At 42.0% G+C, this 27,714-nt stretch overlaps 1 protein-coding gene across 2 annotated transcripts in view; it reads right to left on the bottom strand.

The window, feature by feature from the left end:
* Nucleotides 1–15,752, bottom strand: part of LOC137299051 (MAGUK p55 subfamily member 7-like) — a 147,854-nt gene extending 132,102 nt beyond the window's left edge. Inside the window, exon 1 of one of the 2 annotated variants that reach the window (XM_067831531.1) lies at nt 15,591–15,752. The gene's annotated coding sequence lies outside the window, so the exon portion shown is untranslated. The remainder of the gene's footprint in view (nt 1–15,590) is intronic. The other variant, XM_067831529.1, reaches the window with a different exon arrangement.
* Between the last annotated feature and the right edge of the window lie 11,962 nt (nt 15,753–27,714).

The following is a 27,714-nucleotide window of genomic DNA, read 5'->3' as shown; positions in this document are numbered from 1 at the left end:
AGCAAATACCTATGTGCATTTCTTATGTAACAACGAAGTTCCATTGGTATCCTCAAACCAGAGTCAGCTAAAAGATGTTTTCAGGCTGCATGCGACACAGAGATTACATCTTCCTTACATCTTCGTTTGATGGTATGGTGTTATTTGTCATCATTCACTTGATGGTCAGTTAATGAATTTATAACAGGTGTCAACAGTGGTAACACCACTAAAATTACTCGACATAGGTTCCCATTTGGCATTTCTCCTGTCTGCAGTAAATACTCAACATTATATATTAAGGTCTGTAGTGGCAAATGTATTGCATGTTATGTAATATGTGCATGTAAGTGATGCAAAAGGGTTTATCAGCTAGTTACAAAAACAAACATCGATCAAAGGATTAACTGATAACACACTGATTGATTAATTGTTTCCACAGCGGATTTGTCAAAAAGGCAGTGTTTATGAGTGTAGATTTACGTAATTGATACTGAATACACCATGAATATACACCCTCTCGTAAAGTACAAGTGTAAAAACAACATCCCTCCTATAAAGAATTACCCGCCACTGCCTTGATTGATTGATTGATTGCTCAATACTGGCTAACTAATGGCGGAAATCATACAGTTAGTTGCCAGGTGTGCTGTCCTGGGTGACCAGTGAGATTATGTATACATGTACACCAGTGTGAAAATGTCTCAAACGATGTGTCACTTTTTCGCATACTGGACTGTTGAAAGACACACGAATTAGAGCAGGATTATTTACCAGCTGGAGATGAATTGAATATCCATCTTTTATGTGGATATTGATGGACACATTCCTGAACGAGGTAATAGCCTGACATTGTTGCTATAACTTTCATATGTCTTAAATTTAATATTTGCATTTTGTTTAAATTTTTTTCTTGTTGCATTCAGCAGAATCTGTATTACAGAAAACATGCACTAGGTTGTGAATAGGGTGTGTGTGAAGTATGATTCACGCTATCAATGTTTAGATATTAAAATCATGTTAGAAATTCACTGTAAGTATAAGTAGACCGTGTGGGTTTTTTTTATTAACTTTCAAAATGCATACAAACATGACAAGGAACTAATTAGGTTTATAAGACAAAATATAAAGACCTACACTGACTTCGTTATTTTTCAGTCCTAACAGTGTTTTTTATATCACTGGCAGATGAGTAAACTTCAAGGTGTTTGATTTGTTTTCATAATAACAAAGTAAAATGACTTCATCTTTGTCGATCAGTTTACACGTAAACTATCAGTTGCGCATATGGGACGTTTCCTGTTTTTCTCAGTCAAAAATGCTCACAATCAACTGATCATCACAATCTACAGATCATCATCAACAGATCATCACAATCAACAGTTCAGCACAATCTACAGATCAGCACAATCTACAGATCATCACAATCTACAGATCATCACAATCTACAGATCATCACAATCAGCAGATCATCACAATCAGCAGATCATCACAATCTACAGATCACCACAATCAACTGATCACAATCAACAGATCATCACAATCAACAGTTTCGTACAATTTACAGATCATCACAATCTACAGATCATCACAATCTACAGATCACAATCAACAGTTCATCACAATCAACAGTTCAGCACAACAGATCATCACAATCTTCAGATCACCACAATCAACAGATCATCACAATCCACAGATCAGCACAATCAACAGATCATCACAATCGACAGATCAGCACAATCTACAGGTCACAATCTACATATCATCACAATCTACAGATCACAATCGACAGATCATCACAATCGACAGATCATCACAATCTACAGATCATCACAACCTACAGATCACCACAATCAACAGATCACAATCAACAGATCACCATAATCAACAGTTCAGCACAATTTACAGATCATCACAATCGACAGATCATCACAATCGACAGATCATCACAATCAACAGATCACAATCAAGAGATCATCACAATCAACAGTTCAGCACAATTTACAGATCATCACAATCTCCAGATCATCACAGTCTCACTACCACTACTGGGTACCAGTCGGTGTTTTAACAGAGTGTCCCATATTATGCACATATTTCCTTGCTTTGACACAAATGTGAGGTCTCATGGAATTAATTATTTAGACTTTTTGTGTTTTAATGAGGAGACATAAACATGATGATGACTGTTTGATGAAATGGTCAATTGTTTTTGAAGTCTGGAAAAGTTCATGACATTAATCACTAGATCTTGTCAGATTAAGATATTGAAGATCTTAATTCCTGAACCACACTAGATCGAATTACAATCCTTCACGCTATAAATGCTGGCACATACGTATGTCCATGGCAGTGATGTTGACTCTAACAGTAACACTACTGGTGGCTTACTATCAGTCTCTCTAACAGAAACACTACTGTTAGTTGGCTTACTATCAGTCTCTCTAACAGTAACACTACTGTTAGTTGGCTTACTATCAGTCTCTCTAACAGTAACACTACTGGTGGCTTACTATCAGTCTCTCTAACAGTAACACTACTGTTAGTTGGCTTACTATCAGTCTCTCTATCAGTAACACTACTGGTGGCTTACTATCAGTCTCTCTAACAGTAACACTACTGTTAGTTGGCTTACTATCAGTCTCTCTAACAGTAACACTACTGTTAGTTGGCTTACTATCAGTCTCTCTAACAGTAACACTCCCAGTGGCTTACTATCAGTCTCTCTAACAGTAACACTACTGTTAGTTGGCTTACTATCAGTCTCTCTAACAGTAACACTACTGGTGGCTTACTATCAGTCTCTCTAACAGTAACACTACTGGTGGCTTACTATCAGTCTCTCTAACAGTAACACTACTGGTGGCTTACTATCAGTCTCTCTAACAGTAACACTACTGGTAGTTGGCTTACTATCAGTCTCTCTAACAGAAACACTACTGTTAGTTGGCTTACTATCAGTCTCTCTAACAGTAACACTACTGGTGGCTTACTATCAGTCTCTCTAACAGTAACACTACTGTTAGTTGGCTTACTATCAGTCTCTCTAACAGTAACACTACTGGTGGCTTACTATCAGTCTCTCTAACAGTAACACTACTGGTAGCTTACCATCAGTCTCTCTAACAGTAACACTACTGGTAGTTGGCTTACTATCAGTCTCTCTAACAGTAACACTACTGGTGGCTTACTATCAGTCTCTCTAACAGTAACACTACTGTTAGTTGGCTTACTATCAGTCTCTCTAACAGTAACACTACTGGTAGTTGGCTTACTATCAATCTCTCTAACAGAAACACTACTGTTAGTTGGCTTACTATCAGTCTCTCTAACAGAAACACTACTGGTGGCTTACTATCAGTCTCTCTAACAGTAACACTACTGTTAGTTGGCTTGCTATCAGTCTCTCTAACAGTAACACTACTGGTGGCTTACTATCAGTCTCTCTAACAGTAACACTACTGGTAGCTTACCATCAGTCTCTCTAACAGTAACACTACTGGTAGTTGGCTTACTATCAGTCTCTCTAACAGTAACACTACTGGTGGCTTACTATCAGTCTCTCTAACAGTAACACTACTGTTAGTTGGCTTACTATCAGTCTCTCTAACAGTAACACTACTGGTAGCTTACCATCAGTCTCTCTAACAGTAACACTACTGGTAGTTGGCTTACTATCAGTCTCTCTAACAGTAACACTACTGGTGGCTTACTATCAGTCTCTCTAACAGTAACACTACTGTTAGTTGGCTTACTATCAGTCTCTCTAACAGTAACACTACTGTTAGTTGGCTTACTATCAGTCTCTCTAACAGTAACACTACTGGTGGCTTACTATCAGTCTCTCTAACAGTAACACTCCTAGTGGCTTACTATCAGTCTCTCTAACAGTAACACTACTGGTGGCTTACTATCAGTCTCTCTAACAGTAACACTACTGGTGGCTTACTATCAGTCTCTCTAACAGTAACACTACTGGTGGCTTACTATCAGTCTCTCTAACAGTAACACTACTGTTAGTTGGCTTACTATCAGTCTCTCTAACAGTAACACTACTGTTAGTTGGCTTACTATCAGTCTCTCTAACAGTAACACTACTGGTGGCTTACTATCAGTCTCTCTAACAGTAACACTACTGGTGGCTTACTATCAGTCTCTCTAACAGTAACACTACTGGTAGCTTACCATCAGTCTCTCTAACAGTAACACTACTGGTAGCTTACTATCAGTCTCTCTAACAGTAACACTACTGTTAGTTGGCTTACTATCAGTCTCTCTAACAGTAACACTACTGTTAGCTGGCTTACTATCAGTCTCTCTAACAGTAACACTACTGTTAGCTGGCTTACTATCAGTCTCTCTAACAGTAACACTACTGTTAGTTGGCTTACTATCAGTCTCTCTAACAGTAACACTACTGTTAGCTGGCTTACTATCAGTCTCTCTAACAGTAACACTACTGGTGGCTTACTATCAGTCTCTCTAACAGTAACACTACTGGTGGCTTACTATCAGTCTCTCTAACAGTAACACTACTGGTGGCTTACTATCAGTCTCTCTAACAGTAACACTACTGGTAGCTTACTATCAGTCTCTCTAACAGTAACACTACTGTTAGTTGGCTTACTATCAGTCTCTCTAACAGTAACACTACTGTTAGCTGGCTTACTATCAGTCTCTCTAACAGTAACACTACTGTTAGCTGGCTTACTATCAGTCTCTCTAACAGTAACACTACTGTTAGTTGGCTTTGTCACAACTTTCTTTAGTCCTTCAGTTATGCTAGCACAGGCCTTTCTAAATGTGAAATTAAATTCAATTTCAAGAAAAGTCTTCTCATCTTCCCACCAAGACATTTAAACAAATTTTATAATGAAAGGACCCCCTACAACAGCAGATCGATACTGGCAGGGAGCAACTTTCAATCTGCGTTCATTGTGAGCAGTGTGTTTCCTTCATTTCAGTTTTCTGCTCAGACAAAAAGACCAAGTTTCTAATGGACAAAAAAAGGTTTTGTAATGCTTTTCTGTAAACATGTTGTTATTCTGCTGCCTTGACCATAGCCAGTCAGTCAGTGTTGATATCTGGACACCAACCAGTTCACGATAAACTCCCTCATGTCAGCTTCTCAAATTATGGCTGCTTTGTCCATGTGTCTATATATGCTTCTGAACGGCAGTGTAACCCAGTCCACAGATAACACTGAACTGAAGTGTTACCTGGTCCACAGATTACACTGAACTGCAGTGTTACCCGGTCCACAGATAATACTGAACTGAAGTGTTACCCGGTCCACAGATTACACTGAACTGAAGTGTTACCTGGTCCACAGAAAACACTGAACTGCAGTGTTACCCGGTCCACAGATAACACTGAACTGGAGTGTTACCCGGTCCACAGATAATACTGAACTGCAGTGTTACCTGGTCCACAGATAATACTGAACTGGAGTGTTACCTGGTCCACAGATAATACTGAACTGCAGTGTTACCTGGTCCACAGATAATACTGAACTGCAGTGCTACCCGGTCCACAAATAATACTGAACTGGAGTGTAACCCGGTCCACAGATAATACTGAACTGCAGTGTTACCCGGTCCACAAACAATACTGAACTGCAGTGCTACCCGGTCCACAGTTAATACTGAACTGCAGTGTTACCTGGTCCACAGATAATACTGAACTGGAGTGAAACCCGGTCCACAGATAATACTGAACTGGAGTGTAACCCGGTCCACAAATAATACTGAACTGAAGTGTTACCCGGTCCACAGATAATACTGAACTGCAGTGTTACCCGGTCCACAGATAACACTGAACTGCAGTGCTACCCTGTCTACAGATAATACTGAACTGAAGTGTTACCCGGTCCACAGATAATACTGAACTGCAGTGTTACCCGGTCCACAGATAATACTGAACTGCAGTGTTACCCGGTCCACAGATAATACTGAACTGCAGTGTTACCCGGTCCACAGACTACACTGAACTGAAGTGTTACCCAGTCCACAGATAACACTGAACTGAAGTGTTACCCGGTCCACAGATAACACTGAACTGAAGTGTTACCCGGTCCACAGATAATACTGAACTGCAGTGGTACCTGGTCCACAGATAATACTGAACTGCAGTGCTACCTGGTCCACAGATAATACTGAACTGCAGTGCTACCCGGTCCACAAATAATACTGAACTGGAGTGTAACCCGGTCCACAGATAATACTCAACTGCAGTGTTACCCGGTCCACAGATAATACTGAACTGGAGTGTTACCCGGTCCACAGATAATACTGAACTGAAGTGTTACCCGGTCCACAGAAAACACTGAACTGAAGTGTTACCCGGTCCACAGATAATACTGAACTGGAGTGTTACATGGTCCACAGACAATACTGAACTGGAGTGTAACATGGTCCACAGACAATACTGAACTGCAGTGTTACCCGGTCCACAGATAATACTGAACTGCAGTGTTACCTGGTCCACAGATAATACTGAACTGCAGTGTTACCCGGTCCACAGATAATACTGAACTGAAGTGTTACCCGGTCCACAGATAATACTGAACTGGAGTGTTACCCGGTCCACAGATAATACTGAACTGCAGTGTTACCCGGTCCACAGAAAACACTGAACTGCAGTGTTACCCGGTCCACAGATAATACTGAACCGCAGTGTTACCTGGTCCACAGATAATACTGAACTGAAGTGTTACCTGGTCCACAGATAATACTGAACTGCAGTGTTACCCGGTCCACAGATAACACTGAACTGAAGTGTTACCTGGTCCACAGATAATACTGAACTGCAGCGTTACCTGGTCCACAGATAATACTGAACTGAAGTGTTACCTGGTCCACAGATAATACTGAACTGCAGTGTTACCCGGTCCACAGATAACACTGAACTGAAGTGCTACCCGGTCCACAGATAATACTGAACTGCAGTGTTACCCAGTCCACAGATAACACTGAACTGCAGTGTTACCCGGTCCACAGATAACACTGAACTGCAGTGTTACCCGGTCCACAGATAATAGTGAACTGCAGTGTTACCTGGTCCACAGATAATACTGAACTGAAGTGTTACCCGGTCCACAGATAATACGGAACTGAAGTGTTACCTGGTCCACAGATAATACTGAACTGCAGTGTTACACGGTCCACAGATAATACTGAACTGCAGTGTTACCCGGTCCACAGATAATACTGAACTGCAGTGTTACCCGGTCCACAGATAATACTGAACTGCAGTGTTACCCGGTCCACAGATAATACTGAACTGGAGTGTTACCCGGTCCACAGATAATACTGAACTGGAGTGTTACCCGGTCCACAGATAACACTGAACTGGAGTGTTACCCGGTCCACATATAACACTGAACTGAAGTGTTACCCGGTCCACAGATAATACTGAACTGCAGTGTTACCTGGTCCACAGATAATACTGAACTGAAGTGTTACCCGGTCCACAGATAATACTGAACTGCAGTGTTACCCAGTCCACAGATAACACTGAACTGCAGTGTTACCTGGTCCACAGATAACACTGAACTGCAGTGTTACCCGGTCCACAGATAATACTGAACTGCAGTGTTACCTGGTCCACAGATAATACTGAACTGCAGTGTTACCCGGTCCACAGATAATACTGAACTGGAGTGTTACCTGGTCCACAGATAATACTGAACTGAAGTGTTACCCGGTCCACAGATAATACTGAACTGCAGTGTTACCCGGTCCACAGATAACACTGAACTGCAGTGTTACCTTATGAACAGCCATACAAGATAGTTTTCATCAATCACTGGGAAAATCATTCATAAGTTCTAACAATTATCTAATAATAATAAATCCATGATGCTTTATGGACGACAACTTCTTGATAACATATGATGTGCCATTTCACTACAGAATCTTAAATACGTGACATCATTACTAGCACAGCACCATGGAAGAATCAAGCTGTAAAAGCCACCGGCATATCAACCAGGAAATAGCTGTCATACATCACATGCTGGGCAGCAATGATCAAAGACTTGCGTTCAGTCACTGTGAATTATGAATTGTTCTATCTAGGATGACAGCAGCAGGCGCAGGAAACATGTCCTCATTACCCTCCCTTGTACATCCACAAACTGGGATCTGAGATTAGATGACTACAGTCTGATACCATATTCAATGTATTAAACTTCATTCCCAAAATGCAAATCAAATACATAAAAAACCCAGCCCTTCCACCCCAGTGCCTGAGTCCCGCTCTTGAATCTCAGCATCTTCCAGCTCTTCTACTATGGTTGGCCAACTCCAGTTCTGTCACCCCAAATGAATGAGTCCTAAGTCCTCCAGTTCCATCACCTCAATTGTATGAGTCCTGAGCCCAACTGTATGAGTCCAGCCTCTGTGACCAACCAGGTGCCCCAAGGCCAAATCTACTACTCCAGTGTTCCAAGATAGCTCTACCACTCCGGTCATCACAGTCCAAGTCCAGTTCCAACACACTAGAGCCCTGAGATCAGCCCTACTACCCTGGTGCCCTGAGTCCAGCTCTGCTACCCTGGTGTCCCAAGTTCAGATCTACCATACTAGCCTTGTACCCCAAGTCAGGCTCTACCACCCCAGTGCTCCAAGTTCAGATCTACCATACTGGTACTTACCTACCTAGAGTCCCATTCTACACCCTGCCCTGACCTCTCCTTGCTAATGGATAAACTAACCCTAATTAAACTTAGGTCAGAGGACAGGTCACCTTGTTAGACCAAGCACCTTCTGAGGGTCTCAAAAGTTGGGTGGGAAATCTGGTAGGAATTGTTTCACACAAACCCCAGCAAAAACTACCTGGCTACACATTCAGACTAATCAGATGTAATTCACTAGTGTAATCGCTCAACTGAACAATAATTTCATGAATTCAATTCATACGCAATGACCAGAATGGAACATTTTGAAATGGAGTAAAATGGAATATATCCACGCCAGTCAAGAAAAGAAGTAACGCTCATATATATGTAATATTGCAAAATCATTGTTGTGATAGATTAACCCAGGCAACACTGTCAAAACAGGCCAAACAATGATTGTTATTGTTTCTTAAAGGTCACATGCAACCAAAAAATCAAACATAAATAAAACACATTTATCACTTATTCATGACATATAATATACATTGCTGCTTTTAAAAAAACAAATAAACACAATTATAAGCGTACAATCGCGATTCAAAAGTGCAATATTTTGTACTTGGGCTTACTTCCCCCGAAACGAAGCCCTCGGGAGACCGAACCCAGTCATAGCGGGTGGATATGCACTCAAGCGTAACAACGGCTTCCGATTGGCTGTTTCATTTGCTGATATGCCGAGGGTTCATTGTCTGTACAGAAAGATGATCTGTTTGATGGGCATTTTAGAAGTATAGCCAGTCACAAGAAAGTAAGATTCTTTATGGATAACAACTTCTTTTTGCGTACTTGATGCGTCGTTTCTATATGGATTCATATACTGTTGTCAAACAAAATCATGTACACTAAAAGAAGTCGTTATCCATGAAGAATGTATATAGAGATGTTGGGTTTGGAAAATATCTGTTCTCTGAATTTGCGCGCGATCCAATCAAAAATCATGTCAGTAAAGATGGTAAACTACTGGGTGGCTGGAATCTGTCATTCGTCCAAGTACAAAGCAGGACTTGAAAGTGACAAGGGTTTGCACCAATTTCCGTCAGATCCAGTCATCCGAAAAAAAAATGAATGTAGTATGTTTGCAATCCACAGACATAAAACATGTCATGTGTATCACACCTGCCTAATTACATAATGTGGCAGAGACGGGACTCGGGTGCACGAGTCATAAATCAGTTTATTTTCTTTATGTCGTATATTCTGATAGGTGTTAAGTTCAAATTGCACGTGGTCAGTGATTGAAGCTGTGTACTGCATGTTGTCTTTAGCAGACAGGCAGGTGTGAATAAACCAGACACTGAGCTTCCTCTGAGACAGAGACTGCTTACTACAATCAACAAGTTTTTTACTTAACGAGTAGATTATTTACTTGTTTGTGTACACAACCAAGATTAGACTACTGCTCACGACCTCAGACTCTGGGCATGCATACTGTTTCAAGCTCCGCGACCCTATTCACTGCGCATGCGTTATGGACGCAGCGCAGCGCAGCTGTTGAAACCAGTTTTCCCCCCAGTGCTGGGGGGAATTTAGTGAAACGTTTGAACTCCGATTTCGCGGGCTTTTTTTTCATCACGTTTTTTTCAACTTTACAGGTTGAATTGGCATTTTTTATGATTTGTTTCGGTAAGTGCATACCTAAAGGTACCAGAATCTGCAAAGTTGTGTTTTACGTTGCATGTGACCTTTAAGAATGAAAGAAACTGCTGACTTGATAGCAGTGTCATTACCCGATATTCATATTTGTTACCCAAAATTTGTGATGTGTATCTTTTCACATTGTAGTGCATTCTGCAGCCCTACAGTCACGCCTGATGACCTAGCCACTCTTTAACGTTATTCCAAAACTAGGTCTCATGTGCGAGCTGTGTTTGTGACATTGTTGGAATGTTGGTGGAACACTCACTCACTAACTCACTACTGCTAAACAATGAACGACATACACAGAGCATATCTATACTAAACCAAAAACAACAAGGGAAGCATATGATGACAGTATTTCCAAACATGTGACATATTTTGTCTTTACATTTCAAAACATCGCTATTCCAGTCTGATAATGTTATAAAGCAACTATTACTGTTTCCAACCTTTACAACCATATATAACAAAAACAGCACACTTCCATGTCATCCTTGGCAAACATCTTCCTCAAACAGCTGATTAGTTAGGATAAGTTTACCAGCTTTCATCTGGCAATCACTGCACATCAAGAGCATTTTCCAAGGATATTCGAGACCTTCAAAGCAACTACAGTATTGTTGTTTTCTTCCTACCACCAAGGGCAGGTAAAACATGATAATGGTAGACAGTCCAACATAGAGAATATTGTATTTGAGTTGTACAAGGTAAACAAGTCCTGGCAACCCATGGAAGGTGTACACCCTGGTGGTGTTAGTTGTTTAACTAACACTCAGCAGTATGACACCTGCCTTTGTTTCCACCAAACAACCCAGTGATTACATCCTGAGGTAATTGTTCTGGGAGTATGCATGCATACAATCAGCCATGTCTTTGAGTCTGACCAACATTCTAGTCTGGCACCTGTTGTGACAGCAACGGGGTCAGGGTGCTGTTGTACAAAGCAATCTTGGTGCTAAGGTGACAAACTCTGATACCTTAAAGGTCACATGCAACCAAAAAATCAAACATAATTAAAACACATTTATCACTTATTCATGGCATATAATATACATTGCTGCTTTTAAAAACACAAATAAACACAATTATAAGCCCACAATCGCGATTCAAAAGTGCTTGGGCTTACTTCCCCCGAAACGAAGCCCACGGGAGACCGAACCCAGTCGTAGCGGGTGGATCTGCACTCAAGTGTAACAACGGCTTCCGATTGGCTGTTTCATTTGCTGATATGCCGAGGGTTCATTGTGTGTACAGAAAGATGATCTGTTTGATGGGCATTTTAGAAGTATGGCGAGTCACAAGAAAGTAAGATTCTTTATGGATAACAACTTCTTTTTGCGTACTTGATGTGCCATTTCAGTATGGATTCATATACTGTTGTCAAACAAAAAATCATATACACTAAAAGAAGTTGTTATCCATGAAGAATGTATATAGAGATGTTGGGTTTTGAAAATACATGTTCTCTGAATTTGCGCTCGATCGAATCAAACATCATGTCAGTAGAGATGGTAAACTACTGGGTGGCTGGAATCAGTCATTCGTCCAAGTACAAAGCAGGACTTGAAACTGACAAGAGTTTGCACCAGTTTCCGTCAGATCCACTCATCGAAAAAAACATGACATGTGTATCACACCTGCCTAATTACATAACGTGGCAGAGACGGGACTCGGGTGCACGAGTCATAAATCAGTTTATTTTCTTTATGTCGTATATTCTGATAGGTGTTAAGTTCAAATAGTACGTGGTCAGTGACAACAAGCTGTGTACTGCATGTTGTCTTTAACAGACAGACAGTCAGACATATAGGTGTGAATAAACCAGACACTGAGCTTCCTCTGAGACAGAGACTGCTTACCACAATCAACAAGTTTTTTTTACGTAACGAGTAGATTATTTACTTGTTTGTGTACACAACCAAGATTAGACTACTGCTCACGACCTCAGACTCTGGGCATGCATACTGTTTCAAGCTCCGCGACCCTATTCACTGCGCATGCGTTATGAACGCAGCGCAGCACAGCTGCTGAAACCAGTTTTCCCCCCAGTGCTGGGGGGAATTTAGTGAAACGTTTGAACTCCGATTTCGCGGGCTTTTCTTTCATCGCGTTTTTTTCAACTTTACAGGTTGAATTGGCATTTTTTATGATTTGTTTCGGTAAGTGCATACCTAAAGGTACCAGAATCTGCAAAGTTGTGTTTTACGTTGCATGTGACCTTTAACATAGATTTAGTCCTAGTACCAAGACTGTTTTGTACAACCCAACTTGGATTCACTGTGTACAGAATAGTCCACCTGTGACCCACAGTGTTCTTACTATTAAATAGTCACCCTGGGATACACAGTGCCCCTCAGTATTAAATAGTCACCCTGGGATACACAGTGCCCCTTAGTATTAAATAGTCCACCTGGGATACACAGTGCCCCTTAGTATTAAATAGTCCACCTGTGACCCACAGTGCCCCTTAGTATTAAATAGTCACCCAGGGACCCAAAGTGCTCTTATTATTAGATAGTATTAGTCACCCTAGGATCCACAGTGCCCCTTAGTATTAATTTAAAGATGCTTCGGTAAAAGATCAAAGGCACCGACAATACTTTATCACACGTTAATGTGCACTTTCTGCATTACCTCAGAATGTGTTGACGTCGCTACACCATTCCAGTCTGCCCCCTCGTAATCGAACTTTTTTGCATTACGTCACAATGTAACCACATCACGATGGATGTCAGTTGCCGTCGCCTCATACAGCCTCCCAAAGCAAACTACTTCATCGCATCCCGTTTCTTGGTTTGCCGTTGCATCAAACAGCTAACATCACTGGTGGAAACATTATGTTTATGTTTTCCGAAGGATAAAATGCCTCGTAGTTCGACTCAAAACTTTACAGAGACACGGTCATGTTTGCAACGTTTACATTCCCACAATGCAATCGTGGAATGTCGTATGACTAGTCAGCTTCAGCTGAATATACTGATCTAAACTTTCGTTGGTAGTAGAAATGAGATGGTCATTTTGCCCTGTATGGTTTAAGAGAATCACAGATGTAATTAAAATGATCTAGAGAAGATATTTAACCCGAACATAAACCTTCAGCACACTGCTCATCATTTGTTTTTCTAGTAACGTTTGTCTTGACGTAGGGCGCTGACACATCAAAAGAACAGCGCGTCATTTAGCCCTGTGCGAGGATTCTTAATTTAGGTCACAGACACCGTCGTTTGTTTCCTGCCATAGATTAATCGAAATTAGGCTTAGAAATTATTAAATAATGCATCTTAGAAAAGAAATACAGTTCGTTCTACCACCATGTATAGTGTAATAAAGCACACTTTCGCCCTGAACTATTATATCTTTAAAGCACTCAGACGCGTGTAGTGTAATAAAGCATCCAAGTCCGAGTGATTTAACGATATAATAGTTCAGGGCTAAAGTGTGCTTTATTACACTATACCTGGTGGTAGAATGAACTGTATTTCTTAGCTCATACTATTAAATAGTCACACTGGGACCCACTGTGCCCTTAGTACTAAATAGTCAGCCTAGGACCAACAGTGCCCCTTAGTATTAAATAGTCAGACTGGGACCAACAGTGCCCCTTAGTATTAAATAGTCAGACTGGGACCAACAGTGCCCTTGCCATTAAATAGTCACACTGGAACTCACAGTGCCATTTAATATTAAATAGTGAACCTGTAGCCCACAGTGCCCCTTTGTATTAAATAGTCACCCTGGGACCAACAGTGCCTTTACTACTAAATAGTCACCCTGGGACCCACGGTGCCCTTAGTATAAAATAGTCACCCTGGGACCCACAGTGCCCTTACTATTAAGTAGTCATCATTCGACTCACAATGACCCATAGTACTTAATAGCCAGACTGGGACCAACAGAGCCCTTGCTATTAGTCACACTGAAACCCACAGCGCCCTTTAATATTAAATAGTCAACCTGGGGCTAACAGTGCCCTTACTATTAAATATTCACCCTTGGAACCACAGTGCCACTTACTATTAAATAATTACCCTGGGACCCACTGTGCCTTTCCTATTTCTTCTTTGGACCTAAAGTGCCCCTAGTATTAAATAGTCACAATGAGACCAGCAGTGCCCTTGGTATTAAATAGTCACCAGGCGGCCCTCAGTGCCCCTTAGTATTAAATTGTCACCCAGGGGCCCACAGTGCCCCTTTCTATTAAATAGTCATCCTAGGGCCTACAGTGCCCTTACTATTAAATACTTATCCTTGGGCCTACAGTGCCCTTAATATTAAATAGCTACCCTAGAGCCTACAGTGCCCTTACTATTAAATAGCTACACTAGGGCCTACAATGCCCTCACTATTAAATAGCTACCCTAGGGCCTACAGTGCCCTTACTTTTAAATAGTCAAGGTGGAAGCCGCATGGCCCCTGGTATTAGAATTGTCATGTTGGGGGCCTACAGCCCTTCATCCTTGGGAAGTCTAGGACTATGACTACAGCCTCCTATGTAATTACAGTACGATGGCTAGAGAGTCCAGAAACATGGCACCAATGGACAAGGCCTGTGGAACCAAAAGCTTCCATAATGTCCGAATAATAGCTGACAGCATACCCAGTTATCTGGAATCTAAAACATAACTATCAAAGGCCCCGTAATCTGTCTCCAGTCTTTCTTGTTTGAAAAAAACATTAATTCGAAAAGCGATTAGCATCCTATGGGAGCGCTAAAATAGCCCTTCATAGCATTTACTGGAATTGATGAAAACCAGGGCTGATTATACTAGCTCTCTGACATGTAATGACATCCATCGTTATCATCTGGCAACACTGATCAAATCACGGCATGTTTACTGTGTCAATTATATATAACGCTGGAGCGAATGTCATCATTCTCTAATAGGGTCGGATGTGTTGGATCAGCGGCACAGCTTGTCTTTATTGCCGAGTGACAGGGCTTCCCGTTTTGTCTTACACAACTGTGACAGCGCACGCTCGCATGGTGTTGTCGGGCCGTTTACTGTCGTCAATTCGGCACCGGTATGCGCATTTTAAACACGCTTCGAGCTTCGTGATAAATGAGGTATGAAACGCTATGAACGTTCTGCAACACGGGTAAACAAATTACGCCCTCACTACGACACATCACTGAGAAACACCAACACACTAAACACTTTCCCCCAAGCATCCAGCTTTACTAGAACAATATCGCCGGCTAGGCTTCTAGTGAATGAAAGGCGTTGGATCCACGGAGGAACGTGTATTGCAATAGACACCGAATGTGTCTGGGGACAAAAAGTAAGACACTCACCTCACGATTGGGGCCACATGTCGCACCCACAAAACACTGTCACGTCAGGGCCCCTGGGGTAGAAAACTGCACCCACAAACGTTCTATATTCCCTCGCTCTTGACTGTCAGCGAGCAGTCTTGTCTCAAGCTGCTATCTTACCTCTCAGAAGAATTCTGGACTGGCCACAAGCTATGTTCTAGCCAATCGATGAGTCTTGATTGTCGATGCGGAAGATCTCATTTTCTTTGGAGGGGTCAAATATTGATGTCTCAATGGCAATTAGATGGAATGGTTACCGTTCCCAAGAGACGTGGTTCGTTCCGGTCGTTTGTCGCAAAAGAGGGGTTCAGAGGACAATTTTCGGAAACTAAACCTTTCATAGACTTCTGTTTACATAACTGTTAGAGATGGATCGATAGAAATCATTTAGCCGCTGTCCAAAGTACCCAGGTTAGGAAGTCTCAAGTCGCGACTGTGGCTGGTCCATATCACATGGAAAAATGGTCGATAGTCTTAAGCAGATAAAATCGACATCGTGAAGAAGACAGGCTCCATTTTTTGGTCATTTACGATCCCAAAACAAATCGCAATACAGATTTATCAAACGGACAAGATGAACTTTCTTACGATTGGTTGCCATGGCGGAACTCGGCCGACAGCACAGGTTTTATCAGATCGTCTGTCATTACCGTTTACGGAGCCAATACTTAGAGGACATCCCATCCTTTCGCAATTTGTTTTATTTCACCAGTAAGATATGAATATTCTTTTCCCGCAGAATTCTGCAGACATTATTTTGCTGAGATGAGATACTTGATATATGGACTAGCTAATGAAAGCTTCTGATCCATGTCGCAAGATCCTCGGCGAAGGTTCTCAACTCAAGTAAACCTTATGATTAGCGTAACCCGCTTAAAGCCATGATCACTTCTCAAGTAAAGAGATTTAACCCGAGTAGAATTTAATATGATTTCATGTATGATTAATGAGCGGAAAATACCACTGCATAGAACTTGCTGCCCGACCCTTTGAATTTATAGCATTTCCCACATAAAGCGTGATTGTTGTGATGCCATTGTCCTCCTTCGCGAGATTCTGAGTGTAAAATTATTCAGAACCCCTGTACCTTAAAATGTGATAAACTGCTGATATTTCTCTCGTATATGCGGGTCGATCATGAAATATGCTGACTTGTCCGAGCTTCTCTAATATTTCAAATACAACAAGGTCGGTCTCGAATGCAATTCCTTCGTAGCTCATAGATAACCTAACTGCCACCATGTTATCGTTATATTGGATGAAAATTTACAACATGATAATTGGGCTCTCTTTACAGTAAATCTTTTGAAAAAGTGGCATGGCTCGCAGAGGGAGCGTTCCTTTTATCGGCCTCATTTGGGAGCTGGACAGAAAACACGAGCATTGCCTGACCCCGTGACATTATTACCGCGGGGGTCCCTCTCTTATCGACGTTCGTAAAAGTCGTGTGTAATTCGGGCTTTGGAGTCCAAAAACAATTATTGACGATGCATTAATTATTATCCACCAGTGAGGGAGGAGGAGAAATTAGCTGAATGTGTGTACAATTACATTACATGTCCCTTTATGTAGCAAGTGCGTGGTGATGTCTCCGCCTAGCTCAGTTCTACAACCCCCCTGGGCAGGCTATATGCGCTATATTCATCCCCTCACTGCAGGGTATACCAGCCGTTTTTTTGCACATTAAGGGATGCATCACCAAGGGATAATCTTTAATGCCCCCACTTTTGGTTAGGTTTCACACTCGATTTTTGTATGTATCCTTTTCACAACCTACGATTTGAAAGTAAACAAGCACAGCCAAGAATGCCTCTTAACTAAAATCTGGATGAAAATTTAAAGCTCACTAAAGAACAAATTTTGCTCGGATTAGGCCACAAATATAACGATCCAAACAACGTGATTTGTATCCTTTTCAAAAATATCATCTTTTACTGTAAAATATCAAAACAGATGTCGACCTTTCAGTGTTTACAACAGGAGGTTAAAATATTGTAAACTGACAAAATATTCTGCAACGATATGTTCAAAAATCAATCATTTTTTTTCAAATTCTGGTGGAACAATCTGATTTCTGAATGATGTTTTTAATTTCTGCATATTATATTATGTATGATGCCTTCATATTGAAAACGTGACCTGAGTCTGTGTATCAATGTTAAAATGAATTAAACATCCATCAATCTGTCTTTACTTGTAAAAATGGAAAAATAATATATATAATATAAAAAAGAGTGTCTCTTTAAAAGCGAAAGTGACATGGAGTAATCTTTAGTCATATTCCTTATTGGTCCCTGGCCTAGTTTGGAAGCTTAATGGGTGGTCTTTCAAGAGTTATCTCCCATTCCATATCGATCTACCTTGCAGTTGTTTTACCGATATTTGATCACGAACACAGCTGGTTGACAAAAGGCTCTTTTTCAACTTGTTATCTGCACATGACTTGGTGTTGGGTGATACATAATCACATGGGATCTTGTCGAGACATCACAACACTCGAACGTTCTTTTGGGTGGACATGACTGTGCTGGATGAAAACAGAAAATCCAATTTACATTTCAAACCCCGTCGAGTGCGTTGGTTTTATTTCATTCATTTTGTCTCACCTACGATCGCGGGTAAGTCTTCAACCAATGGTGTATGTGCAGCCCTTCCTGTATTTGGTGGGGGACGCGAGTACCGAACGTTGATGTATAACTTTATGTATTTAAAGTCGTTATTTGCGATCAGCTCAACCCCCGGATATACGCTCCCGATCTGTACCCGAGATGCAACTCTGTGAAAGTGTTGTTTTACCTTGCATTTCCGACTCATGAAGATTCAGGGCAGAACTGATCTCCAGTCGTACCAGACGATTAAAGGGATCGGGTGGTCAGACTCGCCGCCTTCGTTGACACGTGTCGTCGTAAACCAGTTGCGCAGATCGATGCTCATGCTTTTCCATTTCATTGGATTGTCTCGGCCATTTGCTGAGTGCAGCTCAAGACTTCCTTCACTCACTCACTCACTCACTCACTCACTCTAGCACGTGTTTAACGCCGTGTATCGTAATTGAAAGGATTTATACCCTAAAGATAGATACGATTAATACCTGACTTTCCTCAACCCACGCTGGTAGGTAGCGTAGTGGTGTATTTGTTTGCTCGACATGTTTAAGGCCGGGGTTTGATTCCCCACGTCGGTTAGTTATACCCATGTTAGGTGTCCCGACGTCGTTGTAAGACTGCAATACAGCTACTCTACATTTGCATGGTCCGGTCCGGGTAGTCAAATGCCACACACGGCAGGAGGAGTTAACTTCTCTAAATAGGGGAGCAGTGAATGCCATTAATGTTGTAAAGCATGCACACATTGGAAACACTAAATCAGCTGTAGCTTCAAAGAAACTTAGGACACTGCTAACGATTTCTCGACACTGAGATGTCGCTGTCATACCGCAACCTTGTATCGGGTGATCGGACATATTGACAGTCAACTGACAAAGGTGCACCGCTTCATAATAAGAGACCCAACCAGTTGTGACACGGTCACGCAATGCGTTATAGTCCATTGGCTGGAGGGGGTCCACATGCCCCCCCCCCCCCCCCCCCCCCCCCAGTTCTACTTCTTGGGTATTTTCTAGTAGCCATGGGTCTCTCCATCAGAAAAATGCATGTTAACATTTAATAAACCTATGGAGAGCATTTTTAATGCTACCCCACATGTTTTTCATACGCCATTTTTTGGGGGGAGGGGAAAGAAATGCAACAATATCTTTTTGCCCTGTGAATTCACCGTAACAAACCACCAATCAAAATATTGGTATTTGAATTCTCTTTCACATGGTACGTAATATATGCAAATCAGGGGGACAAGTAGGTCACCAGAGGTCAAAAGGTCACACAATTTAGCAAAATCACAAAATCTTACTCTTGCTCCTATATGTCAATGTTCTGGTTCCAAATAGGGAATTTTACCGTTATAACACCCCAGGAAGTGAACTATGATGATGTTGTAACAAAACAGAAAGGTTAATGTTCCATTAGTTAACCAATTTTCACTTCTACTGAATGTGAAATAAAGGGATAAATCTCAAACCGTAAAATAGGTTTTCAAATTGTCACATGGTCAAAGTCATTCATCAGCAGAGCTGTCACTCTCCTCGCTAGACACGTATTCTTCATCTGAAGAGTTGTGGTTCTCCTTCCCATCATCATCATCATCATCATCATCATCATCATCATTTCCACCTAATTCACTGACAGTATCTTCTAAAATGTCAAGCAGCTGTTGAGGAAGGATGTCTCCATCAGTCCATTGTGGCTGCATGACACCATTCTCGAATGTCCATCCGTGACCATCCATGGGATCAGGTAAAACTGGATCTGGAATATAGGCTTGCTTCCATATCAACACCTGATAATTCACTCGATTCACATGTTGTTTCAAACAGCTTTGACAGGGAGGTAGCGAACCCATCTCGAAGTTCATTTTCAGGTTCAATGTGGACTTGTTTCCAATGCCAATTTCTTGTACCGCAGATTATCAACATGCTTCTCACGCGTATCACCATACAAAGCACAGGTATATTCCTCAAGTGTTTCCATCACATGGCTGGATACGTCTGCACATTGTCCTAACTTACTGAATGCCTCTTCAAAGCGCAGGTTTTTTGTCAAAGTTTTAATGGGGTTTACCTTACCCTTGCCTTTGAAGGCGCTAGAGCTATCACACCCAGTGAACGCGTGCAAGTTCAGTAGAGAAGAGCGGTAAATTGCTATAGCTGTGATATCTAGACAGCGCCTCTTGTTGACCTTTCCAGTCTCAAATATCACATTAATGTTTTGAAGACGCTCTGCGTGGTGCAGTAAAATGAAAAATACATCTGTATCAGGATTGAATCTCTTATAATCTTAATGTATTCACAGCGCTGAAGCTCACCGTTCATGATGTTTCAGCTTACTGCTTGTCAGAAGCCACATCCAATCTGCCTATAATAACAAGGAATTACAAAGATGCCTACAGCCAAGATTGGATAAATGGCATTATCTAGTACTTGATATGAATTGACATAGTGAGTCTGGTTTCCCACCGTTTTTAGCAATATTCCAGCAATATCACGATGGGGGACACCAGAATAGGCTCCACGCAGTATACTCATGTGGGAATCAAACCTGAGTCTTCGGAGTGAGGAGCGAAAGCTGTAGCCATAAGGCTGCTCCGCCACCCCAATCGATATTTATGTTACATTCTGTTTAGACGAGCCCAGAAGCAGATAAATATTAACAGAATGAATCTTGTGTAGATTTGAGGTTGATGTAGTCCAGACTGACAGCAGGAGACATCGCGAGGGTCCGTGACATATATAAAACCTGACAACAACATGCATATTGTTACCTAAACAATATCGGAGACACGCACAGATTCATCTTTCTTTGTCTGCTCTCAAAACATATTCGCAAGCAGTTCCTACCACACAGATGCGTACTTCGACCGTCAATCCAACAATATAACGCTGACATTGTGTCAAACTGTCATGGACCTTTTTCAAGAATGCTTTTAAGAGCAGAACTGTAATTAAATGAAACAAGTGAATCTATTATCTAACATTGCACTTGTTGTAGTATGTGGAGCAGTCTAAGTAAACTTCGCCTCAGTGTATTTCGTTACACTCCACCACTGAGTTTAACAAAACCTAGCAGAAGGTCGCGTCAGGTAACCTTTGAGCAACCAATGACAGTCCAATCAAATGCGAGACGATTAAATAGATTTAACCAATCAGACAACGGCTACTATTTAGGGATCGGGGGACTTTCAAAATATTCAGGTCACCGACACAGATCTCTCCACAAACAAAACTCAGCATATAACACAGTTATTTGACCTGCAGTATATACGCTTTTCGGTTTCTGATGACAATAATGATGGTTACCATTAGCTAACATTTCCGCAAGATAACATCCTTGAATATTGTCAAAAACACTATTTTCAGCGACTGTTTACTCACCGTTGTCATGGCTGTACGTACGCCGAGTGGATCACCCGGAAGCGATTGTACGCTAAATAGCATTCGGAATCGTTCGGGTACGAACCTTTTCGAGATGAAAAGTTCATAAGGGATGTGAGAATGTGCACTTTCGCGATTTGGTAAGCTGTGTTCTGATTGGTCAATCTCAAAGGTTACCTGACGCGACCTCCCATAAGGTTTTTTTTAGACTCAGTGGTGGAGTGTAACGAAATGTACTGAGGATAAGTTTACTTAGACTGTATGTGGAGTGTCATTCAATAACATTAAATTTGGATATCAGAATTATTAGATGTACATTTTAAACAAGGACCAGGGTTCTGTCGAAAAGACTTTCTTGCCACAAGGACCAGGGTTCTGTCGAAAAGACTTTCTTGCCACAAGGGCCAAAATATCAGCATTATAGTAATTCATACATATCCAGCACTGCTAGTGTCACGTGACCATACACCCTCTGGCGTTACATTGATGTATACTCAGTAGATCCGGTTGTTATAGAATATACAATAATTATTTCCTATGTATCCACAGTGTTGGCCTGAAGCATGTAGGCATTTCCTACATCTATGTATGACGAGGCACCGTGCGTGACAGCAGCTCGTATACAACATCATATACTTGACGGCTGAATTTCTAATGTAATGTGACTCCAGAACTGTTTTGACAGCCTCCATCCCAAGCACAACGAGGCACCCGGGTGTCATCATGGCTGCCAGTAGCCCGCTCCCTATGTGTCAATGGCCCACTGACTCCCCACTGCCACCAGCTCCCTACACCACAAAGCAGTCCGCCCAACTTGTACCAGCTCCCTACACCACACAGCAGTCCGCCCAACTTGTATCAGCTCCCTACACCAAACTGAGTATGTCGACTGAGTCGACATTCGGATAACTCGAGGTAATACATACGTAGGTGATACATATGTCCGTAGATCCTGTCAGTGGTTTGTGACCGGGTTGATAGGTTAAATTTTAAAGGGAGACCAAGCCCATTACAAACTAACTAACCAAGAGACAATATGAGAATCTTGAATTGACCCTGCAATCTCTGCTTCATGCCAAATATGTTTTTCTGTCTGGCAGTCACTAAATATTCCTTGTGGGGCGTTTTCAAATATTAACTACAGTGAACAATAAGAGACAGCGGGTTTAGAGATCAACTAATTGCCCCCATTACTCACAATCCATGAATTTGTTTCAAAGTGTTACTTGTATGTTGAAGTAGAGGATTGGATTGACTATGTGCTGGTTGGCCATGTGCCAGCCAGTGTCCCTGGGAAAATATGGAGGAGTTACATTAAATCATTTTATGGCAACTAAATGTCTACTTCCAAGATACACATTCTTGAAACACTCACATTTTCTGTTTCACGTGACACTGAGTTTAATGCCGAGGTAGCTGATTTCAGTGACACTGACTGATGGATCCGAGAGAAGTATCAAGATATCTTTAATCCTCATACTAGCACGGCGTGACACACTTCAGCATGCACCAATATACAGGAGATGGATGGCAACAGGGACAGTGACAGGGTTTGAATTCATGCTTAACTTATCGAATGCAAAATCGCTATGCCTATTTGCCTGAAAACACTGACGTAAATGTAAACATGTCGTTTTTTTTCGTATAAAAGACATGCTATGCATGGCTGAGACGTTCAAGAAATTTAATGTTTCATTGCCTTGACAACGCCCAGAGATGGTTTATATCTATATCACACATGTTTCTATTCTAGTGGACGGGAGACAACGATGGTAGACTTAAGTTGCTTAGAGTTTGACATGGAGAAGGTGGGAAGGTGAGTGTATTCTTGAAAACTATGGGAAAAAAACACGAAAGCAGAGGATAACCCCCTACCGGCGTAAGACAAGCATATTGCTTTTCTACATGGTGTTCACTGAATTTTGTACCTATTTCCAATGCACGTATTGCCTCCTCCACACAACCCACGTGTTACCTCCTCCACACAATCCATGTATTGCCCCCACTATACAATCCACGTACTACCTCCTCCACACAATCCACGTATTGCCCCCACTATACAATCCACGTATTACCTCCTCCACACAATCCACGTATTACCCCCACTACACAATCCACGTATTGCCTCCTCCACACAATCCACGTATTGCCCCCACTATACAATCCACGTATTACCTCATCCACACAATCCACGTGTTACCCCACTATACAATCCACGTATTGCCTCCTCCACACAATCCACGTGTTGCCCCCACTATACAATCCACGTGTTATCTCCTCCACACAATCCACGTGTTGCCCCCACTATACAATCCACGTATTGCCTCCTCCACACAACCCACGTGTTACCTCCTCCACACAATCCACGTGTTGCCCCCACTATACAATCCGCGTATTGCCTCCACACAACCCACGTGTTACCTCCTCCACACAATCCACGTATTGCCCCCACTATACAATCCACGTGTTACCTCCTCCACACAATCCACGTATTGCCCCCACTATACAATCCACGTGTTACCTCCTCCACACAATCCACGTATTGCCCCCACTATACAATCCACGTGTTACCTCCTCCACACAATCCACGTATTGCCCCCACTATACAATCCACGTGTTACCTCCTCCACACAATCCACGTATTGCCCCCACTATACAATCCACGTGTTACCTCCTCCACACAATCCACGTATTGCCCCCACTATACAATCCACGTATTGCCTCCTCCACACAATCCACGTATTGCCCCCACTATACAATCCACGTATTGCCTCCTCCACACAATCCACGTATTGCCCCCACTATACAATCCACGTGTTACCTCCTCCACACAATCCACGTATTGCCCCCACTATACAATCCACGTGTTACCTCCTCCACACAATCCACGTATTGCCCCCACTATACAATCCACGTGTTACCTCCTCCACACAATCCACGTATTGCCCCCACTATACAATCCACGTATTGCCTCCTCCACACAATCCACGTATTGCCCCCACTATACAATCCACGTGTTACCTCCTCCACACAATCCATGTATTGCCCCCACTATACAATCCACGTATTGGCTCCTCCACACAATCCACGTATTGCCCCCACTATACAATCCACGTGTTACCTCCTCCACACAATCCACGTATTGCCCCCACTATACAATCCACGTATTGCCTCCTCCACACAATCCACGTATTGCCCCCACTATACAATCCACGTGTTACCTCCTCCACACAATCCACGTATTGCCCCCACTATACAATCCACGTATTGCCTCCTCCACACAATCCACGTATTGCCCCCACTATACAATCCACGTATTGCCTCCTCCACACAATCCACGTATTGCCCCCACTATACAATCCGCGTGTTACCTCCTCCACACAATCCACGTATTGCCCCCACTATACAATCCGCGTGTTACCTCCTCCACACAATCCACGTATTGCCCCCACTATACAATCCACGTGTTACCTCCTCCACACAATCCACGTATTGCCCCCACTATACAATCCGCGTGTTATCTCCTCCACACAATCCACGTATTGCTTCCTCCACACAATCCACGTATTGCCCCCACTATACAATCCACGTATTGCCTCCTCCACACAATCCACGTATTGCCCCCACTATACAATCCACGTATTGCCCCCACTATACAATCCACGTATTGCTTCCTCCATACAACCCACGCATTACCTCCACCCCAGAATCCCCACGTTGCTTCCTCCACAAAATCCACACACTGCCTACCCAATACAATCCAAACATTGAATTACACGTGTTGCCACCTCCACACAAGCAATGTATTGCCTCCTCAAAAAAAAAAACACAAACGTGTTGCCTCCTCAACAAAATTCACGTTCTGCCTACTCTACACAATCCACATATTGCTTCTTCCAGAAAATCCTCGTATTGCCTCCTCCACACAATCCATGTATTATCTCCTCCGCGCAACCCACGTATTACCTCCTCCACACAGTCCACACATCGCCTCCTCTGCACGATCCACCTATTGCCTCACCATACAACCCACATATTGGACCCTTACAATAAGTAGGATAGAGTCCTTGTCGCCATTCGTAATGGGGCACGACATTTGGTGCTCAGTTATGTCATGTCAGTCATTGCCTCGCCCATGTAATCCACCACACATCAATCAACTCCATGACATATCTACAGAAGACGGTCTTCTCCAACCCAATCAGCTAGATGCTGTTTGCTCCATGATCGTGATGTCTTCTTCAACTCACGACTTACCCAATGCTATTTCAGATAAGATTAATGTTGGAATTCACAGTCGTCAGTTAGTCTGGCATGACACATAACTGAACATCGAATGTCGTTCCCTGTTACAAACGGAGACAAAGTTTCTGCCCTACTTATTGTAATGTACCAAAGACTCCCGCTCACGTCCAGTATGTGTCACAAAATGATTCTTCGACTTTTTTAATTTGTAAAATATAATTTGGTATAAAACTTACTAAGAAAAAAGTCCATGATGCTAAAATGATGAAGGTAATGTTTGACATTTTATTTGTAAAACAATTAATGTGCTTCATGAGCGGCACCAATTTAAGGCATTTCTGGCATGCGTTTCTTATCACAGTTGTTTGGAACCAGTCTGTTTTATACACAATTACCAAGACAAAGATAATCTTTTAGGAACTGGAGAAATGAAACAGACATAATCTAATTCAAAATAGTGCTTTCATTTTCCCATTTCACATTGCACTGTGCACGTTATTTTACCTAATATTATCATTGGCTGATATGTCCAAAGTATACAAGCGGAAATAATAACAAAATATGTTATGAATGTCTAAGGTATTAGTCGATATGTCCAATTTCTACAGAAGATTGTATCACCCAAATATGTAATTGCTGATATCTTGAATATATAATGGGCGATATCTCCATAATATACTGTATCTTGATATCTTCAAGACATGATGGATAATATCTCAAAAACATACAGTGGATGATATCTTCAAGACAAGATGGGTAATATATACATAATGGCTGATATGTCCAAAATATGTAGCGATGGACATATTTAACATATGCAATTTGTGACGGTTACAACATATGCAATACATATACAATGTAATACAATCACCGGTGTGGGATATATTCAAGCCATGGTACTACCTATGTATAAATCAATTATGGGATTGTATGTACCTACATGACAATCACCTATGTATAAATCTTCGGATCATACCTACCTACAGGACAATCATCGATGTAGAAATTCGACACCAAACAAATCCGGAGATGATCCCAGAGTAAACAGGACACGCATACGCACGCACGCACGCACGCACGCACGCACGCACGCACGCACACAAAGTGCAATTCAAGTTAACTCTCTCTATTCTGATGTGAATTGCACAAAGCCGTATTTTCGTCTAGGAATAATATATAAAACATTTGTAAGACAAATTGATTGTGCATGAAATCAAGTATCAGAGGAATGTTAAACTACCTGATGGCGTGCGGCAGTTTGTTCTCCACCTAATACGTCAGTGGAAACAAACGACCAGAACCACGCAACGGTTGGTTATCAGATGGACAAACATGGCGCACTGTTCATGTACCTCAGCACACAGACAGTCAATGTGGTGAATATCGTCATTAATTTCAGATTCATTAATTTTTAGATTTATGTATGGAAAGCTGTACACATACACATGCACATGCACAAGCGCAGGAGTCGGTAGTCGAGTCTTGGTCAGGCAAGTCCGTGATTATGACAATAATATGAACGACAAGACGAAACGAAAGGAAGGCATGGGTCGTTGTTTCTATTACCGTCGTTGTAATGCCGGTGGCCTTGACCCCCAGGTCCACCCATTAAAGTGTTTATGGTACGCTCCGATTTCTTGACAAGGACCAAGGGTGTGGCCTGCCTCTCCGCGGTCTCCCTTCTGACGCCCTTGGTAATGCAAAAGAATGTAGTGTTGGGGAGCTTCCACATTCTTCTGAAAGTTCTTTGAGGGTTTTTTAGGAACCTCTAGAGTGGACGGTACACTGAGGATACCTTGGTAGGGAGGTGGGATCGGTGGAATAGGGAATTAGAGGTATGTTCTTGACAGATATAACAGTCAATCAGCAGAC

The sequence above is a fragment of the Haliotis asinina genome, chromosome 10, assembly GCF_037392515.1.
Source record: "Haliotis asinina isolate JCU_RB_2024 chromosome 10, JCU_Hal_asi_v2, whole genome shotgun sequence".
In the NCBI taxonomy this organism is placed as follows: Eukaryota; Metazoa; Mollusca; class Gastropoda; order Lepetellida; family Haliotidae; genus Haliotis; species Haliotis asinina.
The sequence above is the reverse complement of the archived record's forward strand: the minus strand, read 5'-3'. Positions and strand labels throughout refer to the sequence as shown.